The sequence below is a fragment of the Pipra filicauda genome, unplaced genomic scaffold (genome assembly GCF_003945595.2).
Source record: "Pipra filicauda isolate LSUMZ 115617 unplaced genomic scaffold, ASM394559v2 scaffold55_size4083901_pilon, whole genome shotgun sequence".
In the NCBI taxonomy this organism is placed as follows: Eukaryota; Metazoa; Chordata; class Aves; order Passeriformes; family Pipridae; genus Pipra; species Pipra filicauda.
The window spans coordinates 2,338,046-2,360,286 of record NW_024104709.1 but is presented as its reverse complement, the minus strand read 5'-3'; positions in this window follow the sequence as shown (position 1 = coordinate 2,360,286).

Below are 22,241 nucleotides of genomic sequence, written 5' to 3'. Positions count from 1 at the left end.
GGTTCCAGCTAATGCAGTTGTATTCCAGAGAGCTTTAATTGTGCCCACGCTTTTCCTTTCCTCTCCTCTTGTGCCTGCTTTTAGTCAAATACGACCTTGTGATTCAAAGGGCAGGAAAGGCTGACCACCAAGGTTGAGAGGCTCTGAGAGAAATCCCCAGGCTTTCCTCAGGCAGCAAGAGGAAAGAAGGGCAAGAAAGCTTTGGCTATCTTGTGGTTGCTTGTGTTGTTATCTCTCAAAGGAGCTCTTAGAAAGCAAAGAGAGATTGCCTGAATGTCAGTGTTTTCATAGCCTTCCTGTGTGACACTTGTCACCTTCTTCATATAGCATTTTTTTGAAAGGAGTGCATTCTGCTGCCTGCTGCATGGATATCCAGCTGGAGTAACTCCATCACTACTCCAGTGAACTAAATAGTTTTGTTTGAACAAGTAGTTTCCCCAGTGAATAGAAGCAGAATAAATGAGTTCTCCCAAGGTATTCTCAGCAGAGGTCATTGGTTTAGATTGTGTACAGCACTAATGGTGCTATATAACCATTTTTTCCCAAATTCGGGAGTTTGAGGCTCAATCAAGAGTCTCTGCAGAAGATGTTCCCTCAGCAAAGCACCCAAAACCTTGTGCTCTGAAACAGCTTTACTTTTACCAGGACTTATTTGTGACCTTTTCCTTATCATTTTGCTGTGCTCAATAAGTCATACCTAAAGTGTTTTTTCTGTCTTAGTAAAACTCCCTCTGGGTTCTTATAAAACACAGTAAAGTAAAAACCATGCTTACTTATCTAATGGTGAAAGTATTTTGAATCCACCTTCTGTAACTGACAAGCTGTAGATGCTAAAAAGGGTTTTATAACATTATGTATTCTGTCTTCTCAAGGTGCAGTTGATCTATATTGTTGATCTTCTCTCTTCAGGATGCATTTGCAAGAGAGAACTTCAGATTAACAAAGTAGGATCATTAGTATATCCCACTTTTACTTTATTTTTGAGCCTGGAGTTTCAGTTTTCTTTCTGCCAAACTTTCCGCTGTCCTCTCTTGCTGCAATTCCTGCCTTCCCAAATGTTAAACTGTTAAGTAACTAGCACTTGAGAGCCAACCTGAGTCCTAACAGATTGCAAACCCACTGTGAAGCAGAATGTCCTTCCGCATGAGGCTGGACAACATTCATATTGCAGATTGCAGATTTTTTTCACATAATTATCCATGTATTTGATATGAGCACATGAATTTATGCAGTAGTTTTTATTACATATTTTCATACTATAAATTTGTGGGTTTTAATGCACATAATCCATTACTGTGGACACGGTATTGGTGAAATCCTTTTATTGAAGTGTAGCTTCTGTGAAGAACAGCTTGCCCAAACCCTACTTCTGAAATAGACAGTGGGTATCTCCCCATGTGACATATTAGTCATTGAAATATCTTTTATCAGGTTTTTAAGCAGCATGCTTCGGCTTTTCTTCTCTAAATGTGAGATCTGAAACATTACCTAAGACCAGCTCATTCTTTCTGCAAAAAGAGGCCTAGGGGAAGCTGAGGGACAAGAATTTCTGCCAGCAGACTGCACCACAGTCCCTCGCTGGGGATACCATGGTATGATGTATCATAGTAACCTCCCCAAGGGGTGGCAAAACCTGGGACTTTACATGACCTAGCAAAGGACTCTGTGCTTCTGTGTAGGAGCTTTCAACATCCTGAGGTGCAGCTGCTTTGGGATATTCAGCCAGCAGTATGGGGATGTCACTGTTGTCTGAGTTGCTGGTTCAGTACCTGTCACTGTCACATCTGAATGGTTCACACTTGTTCTTATGACAAGCCCAGGATGTGTGCTGGCACACTGCTGGTAGCTCTGATAGCAAACTGCACCTTACCCCTGCTCAGTCTGCCTGTGCTTCTAGGCTAAGGTGTTAAGTATGGTTGGGCTCCTCCATTACCTCCCTTCAAGTCTTGGAGATGGACTGTTTGTGACTTTGATTCTACATCAGCGCAGTCACACCCAGCTAATAAAGACCAGCTCTGCAAAGATAATGGGTACCTTACAGCTGCCTTGGAAATTTTGGTAGGAGTGCATGTGCATAAATAGGTGACTAGTGCTTAAATTACTTTGCAGACTTCCTGTGAAGCATCTGAGTAAGGCCATGTTGGAGCAGGGAGTTGAAGTATGCCTTCCAAGGCCAACCAAATTGACTTTCTCCTTCTGACCTCTTTTGGAGATGAAAAAAAGAGGTCAAGTCTGTTCTTGGCCCACCCCAACTGCATTTCCTCTCCAGGGCAAGCCCCCAGCACAGTCTTTAGCCTTGTGGATGGTAGCCCATCAGTGCTCCTGCCTACGGATGGTGCCCTGTGAGAGTAGAATGTGTAGGGTGCACACATGGCCAAGTTCTGATTTCTACCCTTGCTCGACATTTCTTTGCTGCATCCCTGCAAGAGAAATAGGAATTATAAAGCAGCCAGCCAGCTTGTGCCCTGGCAAGTATTCAAGCTCTGCTTAGAGTAGCTATGTTGGCCAGAACTGCACAGCTCTGTCTTCTGCCTTTATCCTGGCTAAAAAATGCAGAAAGACACCCCACAGTTAAAGAGCATTTCAGTGTCTTCACTGGTGCTTTGAAATATTTTCCTATCTCTTTTATCTGTTAATATTGGCAAGTGCCTGTGTTGGCAGCTTTCCTGCTTTTGTGAAAAGCCATTGGGTTGGTCTGTTAAGCTTCCTTTGGCTCCTGCAGCCAAATGATAAATGACAACCTCTATCCTTGGGGGTTTTTTATGGCCGAGAAAGAAATGCCACCATATCAGAATTTTAAAATCTAGAAACTAAGGAAAAAAAAAAAAGAACTGACTATTCATTGTTGTTAATAGTAATAAAACCATGATGTTATACTGCTAGTCACATTGTGAGACACATGTGGCAGTGAAGAACCCATACCAAAGGTCACAGAATTTTGAGATTTTGCTAGGAGGAAATTCTCCGGGCCACAGCACTGTGACACGAACCTTCATTCTGTATTTGTTCAGCCATTTGGGCAGCACTACTTGCCTTTCATGCTTGTTGGTATACCTATTGGTATGTACAAGGTCCCTTGCTATCAGCAAGGACACATGGGTATTTTCCAAGGCAGAGCAGTTCCCTTCCTTCAAATGCCTCTCAGTGTCCAAGGCTTGGCCTATTAGTCCTACCAGCTGCCCTTTCTGTGACTTCTTTCCAAGGGGAATGTGGCAGCCAGCCACCATCTCTGAACTGGGGGGATCACACTGTTGGGAAGCACTGGTAAGCCATGATTTCTTTTGTTACAACAGAAAGACAGAGAATAGCTTGGTGTCTGTGTTATACCAGCTGCAGGGAGCTGTGCTGCTGGAGCTCAGGAAAATTGCTTTCAGAGGTTAAAGATTAGCAGCAGTATACCTTGAATCACAGCACAACTCTGCCCCTTGTACTTTGCCCTGTCTCTGCTGCAAGCTGGCTGCCCTGGGGAGAATGCTGCTACCTCTGCTCTCTGAAATAGCCCCCCTGTTTTTTTCCTTGGGAGAGCTGTCTTGCCCAGTTGAGTCCAGATGCTTTGTCCTTTTTCCATGAGGGAACTAAAGACAGAGAGGTTAAACGACTAAGTAAGGCCAAACAATGAGTCAATACCAGCAGTTAAACTGAAGCTCATGAGTCCTTGGCTTCTGCTCCTGTGTTTTCTCTCCTGCTCGAGGAGACAGGAAGCTGAGAGGTGGGTGCCTGTGAGAGAGGCAGTCCGCAGAGGACTGAATAAATACTCACTTATGTGCGAGTGAACACAACCTCGTCTGTTCGCTCCTGGTGCCCTGAGAAGGAGTTCAGTGTGTGCTCCTGTCATAAAGTGGAGAGTCAGATCCTCTCCTGCACTGCAGCTGCTTTGTGCTGCCTGGAGGAGCGTGCCCCCAAGACTGGCACAGCTTGGCAGGAAAGGACTACCTCAGGCTTAGTGTGCTGTGCCATGACAGCTTTCTCTGGGTCTGCTGGAGGGCTCATACCTTGGGACAGAGGACTTATGTGCACCTGCAGAAGGCTGGCAAGGAAGCACACCGGGGCGCTCCTCCAGCCTCCATAATTTGCAACACATGGGAACCCACAAGACACCAAGATCCACTTCACGTCTGAGTTCTGGGCGCTCTCCTTGGCCATACTTTGCAAGATGACAAGGAAAATGTGTTACAGTGTTAATGCAATGGATGAAAACAGCTCTTCTGAAAGCAGTGCATACTTTTGATCAGTATTATTAATGTTATGAATCCAGATGGTTTGATGCCAGATTTCAGTCCAGACTGGAACTTATACAGATGAAATCCATTCTCTCCATGAGGGAGTTGCTCGTGGAAAGAACTATATACCTTAAAATGCAGTGAATGGCAATATTAGAAATCATTTTCTTACAGTGCCACTTGATATGCATATAAAATTTAAAAGATTTACTGCTTTACATTTTTAATGTGTGACTTTTTTAAATCTAATGAACTTGCCAGAGGACAGTATGATGCTTGAATTAAATAAAGTGAGGAGGCTTGTATTCCTGGCCCTGACAATATGAGGTGACTGAAAGGTCACCTTCATTGTCCTCCTACCTTTTTATTCCAAGATACTTTTGACTGTTTCCTGGCTTTGTTTAGCAGAAGCACTCAGTTCTGTCACTGAGCTGACAGTCACTAAGGGTGTCATGCTATATTTATGCTTTATGCAATATTTGTGTCTAAAAAACCTCTGTTTAAACAGACTCTATGTCAGTAAGAGATGACAAGTGGTCTGAAGTCTCAGAAAGCTGATCTTTCCCAAAAGTGACTAATGTGAGGCAAATGGAAAATACTCATCTGAAACAAGTCTGATCCAGCTGCATGCATCTGATTAAAAACATCAATTACTAGACATTTAAACCAAATAAAATATGACACATTTTGATTAAACAAAACCAGGAAACTTACAATTTTTAGGATGTGTTTAAATGTGTCAATATCTATTATCTCTTATACTGATACTTTTGGTATCTATTTAAAGGGACTCCAACATACAGACAATATATGCTGTAACTTTTACCCCAAATTACTTTTGTTTCCTCGCACACAAGATGGAAATTCTTGTCCCCCTTTGTGATCCATTTCAAGATCAAATACAGCTGTTTTTCCTGTAAGTCAGCTGCTTCTTTCCAGCTGGCCTTCTGTGCAACTGGGGTTTTCTCAGACCCTGTATAGGTTTATCTGGAGTGTTTTCACTACAATCTGTGCTCTACATAATCACAGGAAAACGGTTCTCCAAAACTTTCAAGTGTATAACAAAGTATAAAATCTGATGAAAACTGAGAACTCAGCTAGAAGGGTAAGAGTCAAGATGAGGAAAATTATGTTGCTTCAAACACAAAATGTAATCATCAGTATAGCTTAATTAAAACAAATTCATGTCAGCATAGGCATACAACTTTGGGAAAAAGCTGAAGCTTCTTAGCATATAGGGTACCATTCTTCTTAGTTCTTAGAATACCTAAGAACTTAATTCTAGTATCCTAAATACTTTTGTATGTTGCTGAGAACACAGCTGCGCTGGGCAGGACACATCTCAAGGATGAAGGACCACCACCTCCCGAAGATCGTGCTTTATGGTGAACTTGCCACCGGCTGCCGCATGAGAGGAGCCCCAAAGAGAAGATACAAGGACTCCCTGAAACAACATCTCAGCCTTGCCCATATTGATCACCATAACTGGTCTACTCTGGCCTCCAATCGGGAAGTCTGGAGACACACCATCTATAACACTGCTGATGCTTTCGAGAAAGCACACAGGATCACCCCTGAGGAGAAAAGACAACGCAGGAAGAATCGTGTCTTGCAGAATATACCACCTAAGGAGCCTTTCTGCTGTGCCTTTTGCAACCAGATGTGCCTATCTCATATTGGCCTTTTTAGCCACCAACGTGCTTGTAACAAACATGGGTAGAGTCCTTCCCAAATCTTCATTCGCGAAGCCCAGCCATGAAATACTTTTATGCTTTCTGTCAAAAAAAAAAAAAAAAGCTCAGTTCTTCAGTTGAAAAGGAAATCTAATTCTTACCATTTACATATCAATAGTCATAATCATCTGCTTCTAAAAATTAATTTAGTAATTACAGCCAAACTCTAGTGGGCATAGCAAGTGGTGACAGTGGTGGCAAGAATTACTTCAAAGAAGATATGGCACTGGATGTGACACTTACTGCCATGGTCTAGTTGACGAGGTGATGTTAGGTCATAGGTTGGACTCGATGATCTCAGAGGTCTTTTCCAACCTAGTTGATTCTATGTGATTCTGTAATTCTTTCACAAATAAAGCAAATAGCAATAGTAATAGCATATTTTCAGGGTGCCGGGCTGCTTGAACTACTCTGATCTGATGAGTTTTGGGCAGGTGGCTTGACAGGGGATGGTGCATAGTGTGCAAGGTGCTGATATGCCTTCTAGTTACAATGCACTGTGGCAACATAAAAGGCAACATAAAAATTTGGATTTAAGGACTAGTTTTCAGGAAATTCAATCTCCAGTGAACAGTTTGGGATACAGGGCAGAAAAGTACAGGAAATAAAAGCTGTATGAGATGATGTATGTTAATGCCCATGTGTGTTTTTTAATCATTTATATTAGACAGAAACAGTAGTGGGACAGCAAAGAGGATTGTTCTGGGATCCAGCATGAAGTGGTTTCACAATGCTCCCAATGAAACAAGAGGAGCTGCTTCAGTTCAGCAGCCCTTACTTGTGCCCAATTTTTTTGTGGAAAGGATGAGCTAGTCGACTGCACGCAGTCCAAGGGAATGTCCTCTGCTCTTTCAGAGGATGGCAAAATAAAAGTTGCCTCAGAGTGAATCCATCCGTCTCCACAGTATGTTCTGCCATCCCTGTAACAATGTGGTGCTAACAATTAGTTCCTGATCCCTCTGGCATATCGCCCCAAGGCAAACAAGGAGTTAACCTAAGTTTAGCATGATATTGTTCAAAAAATAGCCCCATCTCTTAGTTCTTTTTCCCCAAGTAAGCAATATAGTTCTGATGAGTGGAGAAGATAGGAAAGGGAAATGCCTTTTTTGTGGAATAGAGAGGCCTCTTAGTTGCAGGATACCATCCATCTTCTCAGGATGTGTCTGACATTGAAGTTCCTCTACTGGCTTGTGAAAAAGAAATATTTTATCAAACATCCTGAATTTTGCTCCTGTTTGGATCTAATTATGTCATTTCCTAGTCAGGACGGTTCTGAGATACTTAAATATGCAAAGATACTATGAAGTTCTTTGAAGGTCTTTTTGTAATATATTTTGTAATTATGCATAAACCCAGTCTGAAATAGATGCATACAGATATAGCAGTGAAGGTTGATTAAAGCTGTGTAGGTCATTAGAGTGAAATTCAAGATTTGTGTTTACATTCTCACTGCCTCTACTGGATGTAACCTTGAAAGTTGCTATATGATTCATGGAAAAGAAATGTTGACTTTTGTGTAAGGATCTGTGTCAAAACTATTTCTCCTGATCTAAATCTAATTATAATCTAAATTATATCAATTCTTATTGTGTATAATAATTGCTGCTTCCTCCAAAGTATTTGTGACAGGCATCATAGCAGCTGTCAAGGGCTGGCTTTTCCAAGATTTCTATGCGCAGAAATCTTCCATCATCCCCATCTCACCATTGGCCAATCAGAGCTCAAATCAGTCCAGCAGTTTAATTACCTTGGTAGCCTCATCTCCTCGGATGGTAAGATTGACGGAGAGATAGACAACAGGTTAGCAAAGGCATACAGTGCCTTCGGAAAGCTTCATAAAAGAGTTTGGTGAAATAAACACTTGAAGAAAAGTACAAAGATCAGTGTTTACAGAGCCATAGTGCTGTCTACTCTTTTATATGGATCTGAATCATGGGTCATCTACCGCCACCACCTGCGTCTCCTAGAACGCTTCCATCAATGCTGCCTCCGTACAATCCTAAACATCCACCGGTCAGATTATGTGACCAACACATCTGTTCTAGAACAAGCAGCAGTCACAAGTATAGAGCCATGTTGCTGAGAACACAGCTGTGCTGAGCAAGGCACGTCTCCAGGATGAAGGACCACCGCCTCCCTAAGATCTTGCCACCAGCTGCCACATGAGAGGAGCCCCGAAGAGAAGATACAAGGACTCCCTGAAACAACACCTCAGCCTTGGCCATATTGATCATCAGAACTGGTCTACTCTGGCCTCCAATCAGGAGGTCTGGAGACACACCATCTATAACGCTGCTGCTTCCTTTGAGAAAGCACACAGGATCACTCTCGAGGAGAAAAGACAACGCAGGAAGAATCGTGCCCTGAAGAATATACCACCTGAGGAGTCTTTCTGCTGTGCCTTTTGCAACCGGACGTGTCTATCTCGTATTGGCCTTTTTAGCCACCAATGCACTTGTAACAAATGTGGGTAGAGCCCTCCCCAAATCTTCATTCGCGAAGCACAGCCATGATGATGATGCGCTGAGTGCAAGATTCATCTGAAAAATGTTTCATTTAATGCCTACATGTAAGATGAGCTTATATGAAAATGAAACAATGTGCGTATTTGGAGAATTTATATTACGTTGGAAAAAGTAGTCAGATATTCCTCATTTATACGGAGACAGTTCTGGGTTTAATTGTGTTTACTGGGTCATTTTATTCAGCGGGTCTCTCTGTAGGGATGAGAGTACAAGGAACTTAGAGAAAAAATAGGGGACAGCCAACACTGTTTTGCGGATGAAGTTCAGCACTAGCAACCATACAGGACACCAGCCCTGTGTATTTGCATTACTCCAGTATAGATTGCTTCTCGGAGGCATGATCTTGTCACTATGTTTTTCAAGGTCCTCCTGAATTCCTTATCACGTGGTCCTTATTTGTGCTTATTGCATCAGAATAGCATGAATAGGCTCCATTGGCTGACGGGTGGGGGAATGATTGGCAGAAGAGTGTGATTCACTTCATGAAGAATTTTTGCCAGCAAGTTATTAAAACATGTGCATGTGCACACACACCCATGCACACAATGCAGCCATATCTAGGGAGGATATGTAAATAATGAGTAGCAGAGAGTGGATTAAATTCCTGCTGACGCATCAGAGTTAAAGGGCTGGGAAAAGGAAATAGCCTATAATCCAGAGCAAAGCACATGATGAAATAGCAGCAAACTCATGGCTTAGGAATCTCTCCAGGCTGCAGTGATGAATCAGAGTGTTTTTCTGGGTGTGAGCCCTCAGGTAAAGAGATGTTGGCCAGAGTGGAAGTGACCTTGACAACAAGCTCACTGGCATAGCTCAGAGGCTTTTCTGAAGTGAAAGGCAGTGGGTCAGCAACACAGAGCACACAGCTAGAGTTTAATTGTAAGATTAGGATTAAATAGCAATTTGTCAAGGCTTGAGCACAGCTCCATTACATGTCTGAGGCCAGATAGATGCTATTAGCATCTAGCTCAACAAATGATAATTATACATACTACTTTCAAAAGAAAAGTAATTCAAACTGCAGTGAAATTCAGTTGTAAAGGCAGAAGTAACTGTACAAAAACCATGAGGGATTTTTCCCTTCTTTGCCACTGCAAAGAGGGTGAGACATTCAGATTTTGGTTTTGAAAACTTGTGATCGAATATAATGTTGATGCAGATCTATCAAATCCATCCTTAAGTTAACTTAAGGATGGATTCAGTCATACTTCTGTGATCACAGAATAGTGTATCCCTCTTAAAAATATAGTATTTGAACAAAATGCCTAAGAAACCTTAACATGCTCCAGGGTTTTTAAAGGGCATATGAAGTTTTTACCACAGTAAGTATGGGTAACTGTGTTTATTTATACAATAGCTCTCTGTGATATTCTGTAAAATAGATTATCTTGTAACACTGTAAGTACCTTCACAAATAAGTTACCAAAAAACTAAAGAAGTAGAGACAAGATAGCACAGCAAGCAAAACTACCTGTCCCTGCATAAACAGGACTCCTATGCTCCAGGAAAAGAGACATCACTGCAATTGTAGTGATGGCCAGCACCTTCTAAGCATCAGTGCTGCTGTAAATGAGGGTTTGGCTGTCATGAGCTTCCATGACCTCGTTGCTCACAGAAGTTTCTGTTGTCTGGGCAGAACTGCTGTTGCTGTGGCATGCCAGCTCTTCCCCTCCCTCCCCCCCTCCCCCGGAGAGGACTGAGTGAGGAGGGCAATGCATTAAAACTTGACAAATCATTGCTGTTACTCACTGTTTTAGGAACTGTAAGAAGTCAGGAAACACAGGACTTATCCCACTATACCTCCCTGATTGCCACATAGGAGAGTCCAGGGACAGCAATAACCTAACTCTGCAGCCTTCTGCAAAACTAGTGGGTTTAAAGGGCAATCAATTTAAATTTTATAAAAAGACAGCTTTGCCTGTTGGCAGGCAACAACTGCCTGCTCATTGTACTGAGTCATGCTCCCTTCAACAAAAAGAGGTTAATCTGTCTGCCCAACAACAGTTCTGATTTGTGCCCCACATAAGGCTTGATCCAAAGCTTGTCCATGGTGAGTAAAGGAGTGTCAGCTTGGGTGAGACTAAAACTATGTGAAGGTTCCCAGTGTCGAGATAAATCTGTGCAAGGCCTCTTTGGCTACAAAAAGTAACACATAATGTCTAGTTTTAAGAATCAACATGAAGAGTGTAGACTTCAGCAGAGTGTGGTATTTGAGCAGTGTCTGTGCCAGTAGATTGCTGAGCGGAGTTAATTCAAGAATTCCTTTGCTTCCCAGGCTGTAAAGTCTCCATATAAAGAAAAAACCAAACCAAACCAAAAAATCAAACAAAACCACCAAAACAAACAAAACAAAAAAAGCAAACGAACCTTCAGCTTTATTTATGCTATTATGAAAAGCTGAAAAATGGGGGGGGGAATTAAGATGTTTTCAATTTCCTGAAGTTTGTGAGAATGTAAAATGCTTTATTTTGTATTGGACCGCTATTTAAGTGCAAAAAGAAATTTTCTGTAGTCAAAAACTCTCTTGCTTTTATAAATCCAAATATACACAATTCATCAACTTGGGCAAAGCCAAAAGAGTTTGGAAATGGGCAGAAAGTTTTTATAATGAACAATTAGCATTTATCTCACAAATAATATTGCATTGTTTCAGACTCACATAGGACAAAAGCATCTGAGTTTTAAAAGCCTCCTCGAGAAATCATTACCATAAACTTAGAAACACACTTTACACTTGAGAACAGGGAAAATGGAAATTAGCAAGCTGTGTCCTCCCTTAATTCTCCCCTTGGAGATAGATGGCTGCCTCCCATGCCAGCATCTGGTCTAGCATTTTCAATGACAAGCAAGGAGCAGATCTTGTCCAGGAGCATTGTCTTTTGTGGGGACAAATTATCTGCCACAAGTCCAGGGTGGAGCTGATACAGGGCATTTTGTGAGGTACCTACAACCCTATGGTTAAACCATTCTCAATCTGTTAGCACTTTGAATTTACATATGGTCACTTTTACAGTATTTTCCTCCCACTTAAAAATTCTGCAGTTCCTGAGAATTTTAAGTCCTGTAGAAACTTTTTGTTTGGGAAATATATTAATCCAATATTATCATAAAATATTACATGATTAATACTGTGTATTAGGCTATGTTTACTTCATAGGCTTGATTAATGAGGCCAGAACCAAGAACTTTTATTCAGAGGTAGATTCCATCCACCTACATTTTAACTCATTAAATCCAGGCAGACATCTGGTTTCTCTTCTTCTGGTCCAGTGACATCTTCCCCTAAAAGTCTTGTTCTGGCTGTTGGATGGCACAGAATAATTTGTGGGACCAGCTCCTCCACTCAATAAAACTACTAATGTCACAGAGAGGACATAGTGGACTGAATTCTGTTGCCCTACACAGGGTCTACGCTTTTGGGCGATGCTTATCCATGGGTCCCTTTTTCCTTCTTTTATATATTCATGTGTTACCTCTTGCAATTTGGTTTTACTGCAGTATATGACTTCATATTATAATACTGTTGAACTTTTGCCTATTTGATCAGCAGAGGTGGTGGAATCAGGAGTTTACTGCCAGCTCTTCCACATACTTCCCGTGCAACCTTGTGTACCAGGCATTTGGGCTGGGTGGTATCTTCCTTACTCATGTTGATGAGTATTTAAAACACATGAGCGGTCCAACTGACTGCTACAGGTAAGACATGAGTAAGCAATCACTAACCTGAGCAAAGGTTACAAAATCTTGCACATCTCTGCACCTGGGTTAACTACTAGAAAACAGTATTATTCCATTTCCTTGATGAGCTGTGCAAGCTAAAATACCTTAGCAACTCGAGAAGAAAGATACAGCAGAAGGGTAGTGGAATGTCAGTATGAAGTTATTAGGCTCCCCATCCTACATTGTGATATTCAGTAGCCTTGATAATGCGCTCTCAAAAGCCCCAAACAGGAGAAATATTCTGGGTCAGGGCTCAATTACTGTCTCTGAACTGTGCTCCCACCTGGCCTCCTGCAGAACTTCTCTCTCAGATCAAACATCATGACCACATTTAAATATTTAATCTTTAACCTTCTTTGAATTATGTTACTAAAAACCTGACTGAAATCCACTCAGAACATATCTTTCCCCTATAAATTTCCGGTTTGCCTGATAGGAATTTGTTTGTTTGTTTCCCTTTGAAAGAATTAAAAAATCCATGTTGTCTGCCCAGATGAGGAAAACAGGTCATGTTTAAAAAGATGTAGGCTAACATGCTTTTAACACCCCCACTCCCAAACAAACCAATGGTAAATGCTACTTAAAACAGATTTAACATATCTAAGAGATTAGGATCAGTCTTTGTCTCTACCCTAGCTAGTTTGCTTTTAAATGTGACCTCCTTTCCTTGCCTAGACAGATGCTCTTTGTCTGCTGGGACCACTCTGTAAAGCCATCCTGACAGCTTCCCAGTCTCTCCCAAAGGGCCAAGACTCTTCCAAGTGGTTTCCTCCTACTGAAAAGACTATAATTAGCTGCTTCCTCTGTTTTCCACTGTTTAAAATTGGCATTATACAGCCTTTCTTCCTATCTTCTGAAACCTCATCCCCCATCCTGTTCTTCTTTCAACATATGTAAAAGGAAATGCTATGCTATAGGAGTGTAGGCACATTGTTTAATGAAGACAAAATACCAAGTTTTATAGTAAAGAATTGATATTTTCTTCCTTTCTCATTAGGCTGTGGCTTATCCATTACCCAAAATAGATACTACTTGCTTGTTTCTCAACTATGACTTCCTCCCCCTTTATGCTAGATTTTATTATTACCCTGTTTATTTCAGTAGCCCAAATATTAAGATTTCCTTTATTGCTCTAGTATGTTATTCTCCCCTATATCTAAGTAGCTGCATAATAAGATTTTCTGTCCATTTCCATCAGCAGAATAGCTTTTGAAAATGTAAATGCAGCAGCAGTAGTCACAGATTCAAAGATTTCAGCTAAGAATGTGTTTTGAAAGAATGTTAGGGAAAAATTCTTGGTTTATAAGTGATTTGAAACTCAGAAGTCTCCAAAATCTTGTAAGCACACACATTTTCTTACAAAAATTATCAGGTCAGTGTCAGATATCATTATTTATTTAGCAGAATTTAGTGTCAATACGTCTAAGCTTTTCCAAAAAAAAAAAAAACCCAACCCTCTAGTGTCTTCTAAAAACTGGCTCTGCAAATTTATGAAACTCCTCTTATTTAAAACAAATTATATATCAGCTTTTCAGATTTTTCCTACCCAATTATGCAGGTCTCAAAGCCCAGATCACCAAAGAAATGACTGAAAAGCTATTTTAAGTTATTTCATGGGTTAGTTTATCCAAGTCAAGCTTTGTAATAAAAATGTGACAATTAGCATTCCTTTGTAATTTAATACAAATTTATTCCTTTGTAATTTATTGCAAAGGAAGATAACTTTAAAATATAATTTTCTAGCTTTTTCAACAGGCTTTGGCAAGTACACTGTTATCTACTGAACTGTATGTGTTTGAAAATAGATATACAGTACTTCAAATAGCTACCCTGAATAATTATGGAAGTATAGCTGTTAGTGTGTATTTCTTTTTAGCTTTCTAGCCTAGGACATTTTGTAGGACACATATTCTCTTTGCCAATTAAAGTCTTGTATCAGTCTCAGCCTTAAGAAACCCTAAATCCTGTTGTTCATTTCCATACTTTGTTCCTGTCGGTTGTATCCATCAGTTCACAAATCAAAAGTCTAAGCTGCTGAATCCAGAATCTCCACTCAGTCCAAAAGGTTTCTGCATGTCTTTACACACTAACTTTCTAGTTAAATACCCTGTCAGATCTACAGAATAAGCACCCATTTAAGTTTTGTCTTTCAAACTACGCAGAAGATTACATGCTAGACAAATCTCACTTATTCCCTCTTTACTGCTCTACATAAAACATCATTACAGCTCTTCTGCTGAAGTCTTTATTAATTAGTATTATCTAGAGGAATTTCTGGTAGTCAAAATGTGGTAGGTTAAACAAGAAAACATATAAAATGTGAGCAGCTTCAATCATACTCTTGCAAAACTGAGACTATCCAAGAACTTTATCCTTCTTGTCTAAACCCAAGCTTATTGCTGGGTTTTCACAGTTAGGATCTCTGCTACTGTAGGTTGTATATACTAGTATAAGCTAGTAAACTAAGTGTATGCCTTAGGAATTCCAATGTGTGTGTAGGAATGTTCCCAGGCACTGAGGCTGATCGGGATGGCACAGTTCATGTCCGTGCTGGTAAACACTCAGCTCCAAGACAGAGTGGCTGCCATAAACAAGAATGATCTCTATGATATTATTGTCCTTAAAATATTCCAAGAGTGGTTTCAGAGGGCACTAGTTAGCATAGGCCAGAATGGAGCCAGAGAAAAATCTGCTGATTGCATTTAGCCTACCAGTATAGGCAGTCACAGAAGACTGGCAAATGTCTGGGATTTCTGGTGATCAAAGGAATACTGTTGACTCTTGGTTATGTTCTATTGGTATTAGCACGGGTATATTCTGCATGGACTGATGTTCAGAGCAACAGCAGTGTGCCAGTTCCAGAGATTTTGTGACCGTGTGGTATTAGAAAGTAGAATCAGTAACTGTCACTGGGAGCACTTATGCTGAATTTATGGAGAACCCCACGAGCTGTTCTGCCATAAGGATATGGTTCTCTTCTTGTTTGACCAATAAGACACCAATTTGATTTAAACAGGAATACTGTGACATCCTTCATCTGTAGAGACAACTTTCTACTTAAGAGAAAGAATGGCCAAATAATGGTACGAAAACACAAAGCTGACATGAACACACAGAAAAGATATTACACTTCCAGCTTTTATTTTAAAATGGCCTTCAGCCCCTAGTACAAGCAGGGCACTTCCCCAGGCACTTCTGCCACTGGTGGCAGAGAATAAGCCTTAGAGAGCAAAGTGCAGCAGTATCATCCCTGCCAGGCCTCTGCTGATTCAGGTCATCACTGAGCCAACAAAGATCTTCAATGCACAGCAATATATCTACCAATGCTTTAAAAGGAGACTACACCCCCTTTCCTCATTTGACTGGCTTACTGAAAGTCCAAAGCAAAATCTGCTGGTTTAACTTTTCCACAGGATGGTAACATTCCAATTATTTTGATACTGTGAAACCTGGACTTTGCTAAGCAGGTAGGAAAAATAATAAATGCTATTACGTTACTCTGAACTGTCCCAGAAGCCAACTGGTAGGAATAACAGCTATCAGAGTCAGTTATACTGAAAAGACACTTGGAGCAAAAACTGCTGGTTAATGGGGATACCTGAAAGAGGCATGATGTCAGAGGAACTCAGCTGAAAACAACCTGAAGTGTCCCTTCTCACATACCTTGTAATTAAACATAAAAGAAGATTTCCCTTCAGATAAAACACTCCTAAGGGGGACTTAACATCTTACATAAAAGGAAATGATAGAAAATTACTCCAGAATACAAAATCCAAGGTTGTAACACAGCCAGAGGCATTTGGCTGAGGACAGTGAGCCAGCAGCAATTGCTGCAGGAGAAACCACTGTAGATTTGGCTGCAGAGATGTTTCCAGGCAGTCAGCTGGTGCAATGGGAATAATGACATCTACATGGATGGGAGATATCCCTGCTGGATCAGATCTGGATATTTCAATGGGTGAGTTAAAGGAACAGTCCTCTTTGTTTAAAGAAAGCACATCTGGCTATCTCATTGGGCATAGGATACACATGAATGGATTTGCCTGTGTCAGGGAACATCTCTTAGCTCCAGGTGAACAATCTTTACCCAGAAGTTCCTCCTTGCCTGTTCCCATTCTTCCCCAAATCATGTGACTGAGAGTCCAGAGAATTTAAGCCTATAAATCATCTGTCCTTGAGGAGAAGTCTGCAGTTAGAACTGCTTTGTGTGAGGAAGCCGCTGAGCAGCTGTAGCCCAAGAAAAAAAAACATCAAATTGTTGTTGCCAGCTGGGGTCAAAGCAGAAGCTCATCAGGGTTTGGCTGAAGAGCACTAAGGAGTAGTGAAGAGATTAGCAATAGGAGAAGTGGCCTAGAGGGTGCAATCAAAAGTGAGTTTCTGTGAGCTGGGAAAAACAAGTCAGCAGGTTAGGAACCCTCTGTAGGCATCAGGATGAGGGATTTTTATCTGTGTTGTAACTGCCTTGCTAGCTCGATATGATCTGTGATGCCCAGGACTTGCTTCTCTGCTGAGACACCGTGGACCTGAAAAAGTGCTAGGAAACTCTTCTATTCAATTTCACTGCCATTGAACATTTAAGGGAAAAGAAACCCCTGGGTCTGATTTGGAATTAAAGCTTTGAATTTGCCTTGCAAGCCAAAGAAGGAGACATCTAAGAAACATGACAGACAGGTTCAACTATTTGGAAATGTGGCCAAATGTTCAGTGTGGGTACAGCCCTTCACATAGAAGGCCATGATCATAATTAGGATGGCCAGGGACTGCCACCATACCATGATAAAATTATAAATGTATAATACAGTCTTACCTCACAAAGGTGCAGGGTGGATGCTGCATGTTTATGGTGGAAAACAAAGCCTGGAAATAGAAGATTCACAAAAGAAAACTAAAAATATTAGCAGGTTTCATGACTCACTGCAGTGCTTAAGGAGTATTTGTTTGTTTAGGGTTTTTAAATGTCATACTACAGTCACATTTCCTCTTCCATTTTTTATCATAACTTTAAGGGATATCCTTTTAATGTAACTTCAATTTAATTTTGTGACAACACTGTCTGTAGCAATAGTATTTTATTCTTGTAAAAACCTTGGACTGATGTAGCAATGACAGGCAAACACCAGCAACCCCCTGATAAAGAAGACCTTTTGGGTAAACATATCACCAGAGACAAACTGAATGATGTCATATGCTGAAAAAAGGCACAGGTTGAGTTCAAGCAAGTGAGAAAAGGTGCTTTGTGGTATAGCAGGTCTTTTTCTTGTCCTCAGCATCTCTTAAGTAAACTCGCTACAGTCATTTCTAAATGTTAGCTGTTAGTTTGATAGCACAGCACTTTTTTATTTCTTCAGTGACTGTTTTTGATGTCAAAAGCAGCTGTGTTCAGTCTTTTTTCTTAAAAAAAAAAAAAAAAAGAGTAGAGCTTAGCATCTGAAAAAATTGGCTTTGTGTGACTAACCACAAACAGGACACATGACTGTGTGCTGCATTTGCTACATTCCCCTTCAGTTAAAACAGTTTGGACAAAAATATTCTGTAAACCTAAAGGGGAACTCTCAATTTTCGGAATGTGTTTAGAGCTCCTCTCCAAAGCAAGCTTCAAACTTTTCCGCCAAACAAAAATTTAAGAAAATCTGTGCTCTAGAAAAGGGAGCTACAGAATTTGCTCCCCTCTGTCTTCTCTCTTTAACCTCAGTGCAAGAGTCAGATTTCTAGGAAATATTTTTAGATTTTTTACATCTGTCTTTCCTGTGTAGTTATTGCTACCCTTAGGGCTGTTTCTGGTAGTTTGAAGAAAAGAAGAGTCAGCTAGTTTGAATATCTTAATACTCACATGCAGAAAGATATGAAGCACTTAAATCCCTAAGGTATCATTTTTATTTTAACACTGGTAATAAATTAAATGCTTGAGTAGACTTATTGCTAGTCTTGCTAGTAATACTGGCTTTTTCAAAAAGATTTGAATATTTATTTTTATAAAGTATCTTGGAACTGCCAACTATTTAAGACTCATACTAATGAATGATCCTGTGCCTTGAAACCAAAGAAAAATGCTTTCTGTGAAACCTAATCCGAGGTAGCGATTACAAAAAAAAAATCATAGATACTTGAAATTTTCTGACCTGCCCACAGTCACATAATTTTCTCAGCAAAAATGTAAGGTATGCAGCCTACAAAGCCTCTTTTGTAGCCCATCATCTAGCCACAGGGTTTCCTTTTTCTTCTGTTGTATGTTATTATCTCTGTACTAGGATAGCCTGATCTTTATTGGCTACAGTGTGCAGAAACAAATCACAAACAGTAGGGTCAAAGGGACCTTAAGATTCCAAGATCCTTCTTTAACACAGGAGAAACTTATAAAAGGACTAAATCTGGTTATAGCACAATGAAATTCAGCAAAGCGTTTGCTTTCTCCCTTTATCCCCTTTTGGGCTTGTCTGGGCTACAAGACAGATTATGCACTAGAGATCTAACATGGGTTGACATGAATGAGAAACATATACTCACTAGAAAGAGGCTTCCTAACTCTCTTTAGCTGCAGAACACCTTAACCCTAGTAGAGAAAATGCAGATGAACAACAGCTCCTGGAAATTAATATTGTTTTGCGTTTGCTTTGGAACAGTTCTCATCACCTTGACCTGCACTCATTAAAAATAGGCTTATGAATGTGGCAGAGGCTGCTGATTAGCAGCTTCTATCTGCAAAGTAATTTCATTGTCAATTATTTCTAGTGGAATTGGTGACTCAAAACAAGATTTAAGGGTAAAGGACACTAAGGCCCGGTTTAGTCTTTTGGTGATCTCATAATACGAATGCTTCAGGACTGAATTTCTTGTATATGGAAACACAGCAAACTAGAGACCCTGAAATCCCCAACACTTCCATGATGAAAGCAGAAAAAAATGTAACGAAGTAATGAATTGCTAGAAATGGAAATTCACAAGCAGTTTGAAAACTCAGAATTACACTACTCCAAAACATCTGTCTGTGTCATGGGGGAAAAAGTGTGAGTGAACGTGCATACACTGGAGAGTGAACAGTAAACCAGGGATAAAACACATCTGCAATCTCTGTTGGTCAGGTCAGTAAAACGATAATTCTTATTTTTATAAAAAGAACACCTAAATTAGTTTATTTGCAGTAAAAAGCATACGCTCATGACACACAGCATTTACTCATAGAGTCTGCAGCTTTGCATGCTCACCATCACAATGCAGAGCAAAGCCTGCCTTACAGAGGTTTGATAGTGGCTGCCCTTTGAATTTGGATGTAAATGTGATATATGCCAAGTGCCATAGATTTGATCCTACTTTCATTAAGCTGTCTCAAAAAAACACAGCCTGGTGCTACACTGGCAAACACAGTGTGCCACTGCTACGCTCCAAAGAAACTCAGAGACCGGCACAAGATGGCTCAGATCAGGTTAGTTCTGCAGCCTTCTGTACCTTTCTTCTCAGTGAGCTACTCATGAGGATGAATAACTGGACCTCCATCTAGACATGTCAGCAAAGAAAAATTAATTACATCTTTAGTACAATCACCAATCTTGTATGTTGGAACACAATTTGGGTGCAAACTTAAGAAGCAAAAGCCCCTTAAAGTTGACAGGATCTCATCATTTCTGAACCTGTACATTTAGGTGAAGTACACAGTAGATCACACTCCTGTTGCTTTGCTTGTTGAGACTGCAGTTCCCTGGGATATGAAGGTACAGCACCAAAACGGGGAAAATGGAAATAAGCCACAGGCAGTCAGCACTCCATATGGGAAGGGTCAGTAGTGGTAAGAATCAATAGTGCTAATAGTATGTCACTTTTACTAAAGCTAGCAAACATCAAAATGGAAATATCTATCTCTTTTAAAATGTACTTTTTACTAAACTATATTCTATTTTTCAGGAAAGCTGAGTTCAAAACCTATTGATCTCAGCAGCCCTTGCATTGAAACACAAATGAACATAAATTATTTTAGAAAATCTAAATGCAAACCAACTAAACTGCATGACATATATACATGCACAAGTATCCTAGCTCAGATATAAGCATATATGCAAATATATATGTATATATTATTATACCACCAAACAGTGTATAGCTCAGAAGAGAATGCAAAAAGTAAGAATGATATTAGTGTTAGGTGTTTTGACAAATCTGTTTTATCCCGTGCACATGAAAGCATGATTCTTTGTATAATTTCGTCCAAAGCTTATACTGCTACACACCTATCAATGATTATACTGCTGAAAAGTCAGAAAAGGAATACCAGAATTGGTCAAAATATTGTTTACATTTAAGAAACAAAGGGAGAAAATAATTGTTTTATGCACTATTATCTAAAGAAAGAACAGATCATCATGACCAAGCAAGCTCCTAACTGTTGCAGCCATCGTGTTCATCCATAAGGATCTGTACTAGGTGTTTAATCCACACATCTCACTCTCCCTGGAGTGTGATCAAATTTGCACCAAAACATGACCTTTGCAATCAGCTTCACAAAATGTAAAAAAAAAAAGAAAAAAAAAAAAAGCGCTTTTGAAAAATTGACTATGTCCAAAAGCACACTGCAGCAACATCTTGTCTCTGGAACACTGAAACTTTTTTTCTTTTTTTTTCCGTTTTTTTTTTTTTTGTGTATAGCTTTTTCACATCCTCAATAGTCAACAGCTGGTTGTTTTGATTTTTAAAGAGAAAACTGAGTCCAGAGAGTCCACCATGACTTAAAACTGTTGGCTTCACAAGGATGTGTTAAAAACACCCCAACACTCTCAGAGTACAGAATTTAGCATAGCATAGCATTGCACTTTCCCCACAGTGTAAAGAAAGCAACATATTCATACATAGCACAAACCCAATATTAGCTGTGTGTTTATTAAAAATGTAACCATGTAAAATGAGAACTTACCTCAAAAAAGGCCCACATTATATGCCACAGTTCAGATTATAATGGCATTCAATTACCAGCTAAGGAGACAAAACACTTAAGTCAAAAGCAAATGTGTGAAGCACAGTTTTTCTCAGAATTGCTTATTCAGAGATAAATTCAGAGACTAAAAAACTCACAGGAATCTGAGTGCAATTTTGAGTACAATTTTCTGAAGCAGCTTTTATGAACTAGGAAAATCTGTACCTAAATTCCAACAATATTTCAGGACTGGCTGCCTTACTGTTTTGATGGTGATCCTCCAGCACCAGGTGCAGAACGAAATTGGAAAGCGTGTCTGTAATTTCTTGAGCACAATTTTAAACTGCCACGTAACGTTCTGGGTAAGCAAGAGGTAAAATTGTGCTTTGCTGCAAATGCCATATGATTCAAGATTTCATGTCCTTTCTGTCCAAATACTCCTAACACAAAAGGAAAATATTAATATTTTTTTCCTCAGAACTCATTTTGTTAAATGTATTTTTCAAATGGGATTTGCAAATGATGCCACACTATACAGATCAGTGCACAAATGGGATTCAGCAGCTGCTCCTTGTTGCTCTGTGCAGATAACATTAGGTTTCATGCCTGTGGCAGCTCTTATCATTTTTTGTCCAATTGTGGGGCAGGGAAGGAGACAGAAAATAGGAGGAAGGCAGACTTCTCAGAAACACCAAAGAAATGGTGTTAACCCAACACTGAAAGAGAAATGCTGGTCAGCTGAGAGGAAACATGACACCCAAAGAACCTCTTGAGGAAAGGTAGGTAAAGGTGTGCAGATTTGCCTTGAGATGAAGAATACAGTATTACTATTTTTGATTAAGAAACTAAGTAATTGCTCAGTACAGTTAATTTTAAGGCTTTGGAAATGTGAAATCTCTAGCTGTTCTTAAAACAAAAGGTCTGTATCAGGTGACTAAGGTAAACATGGTAATTAAAAGGAATAGTTGAAATGCTTTTGTAATTACTCCCTAGTCATTGTTAGGCTTTCCTGACTAATGGGGTTAGAAATCTTGAGCTAAAAGCATGTAGTGTGGAACTGATGTTATCGTGCACACCACATTGTTATACTTTCAACAAGAAAACAATTAAATAATTTCTTACTTTATAAAACACCTTTGAAAAT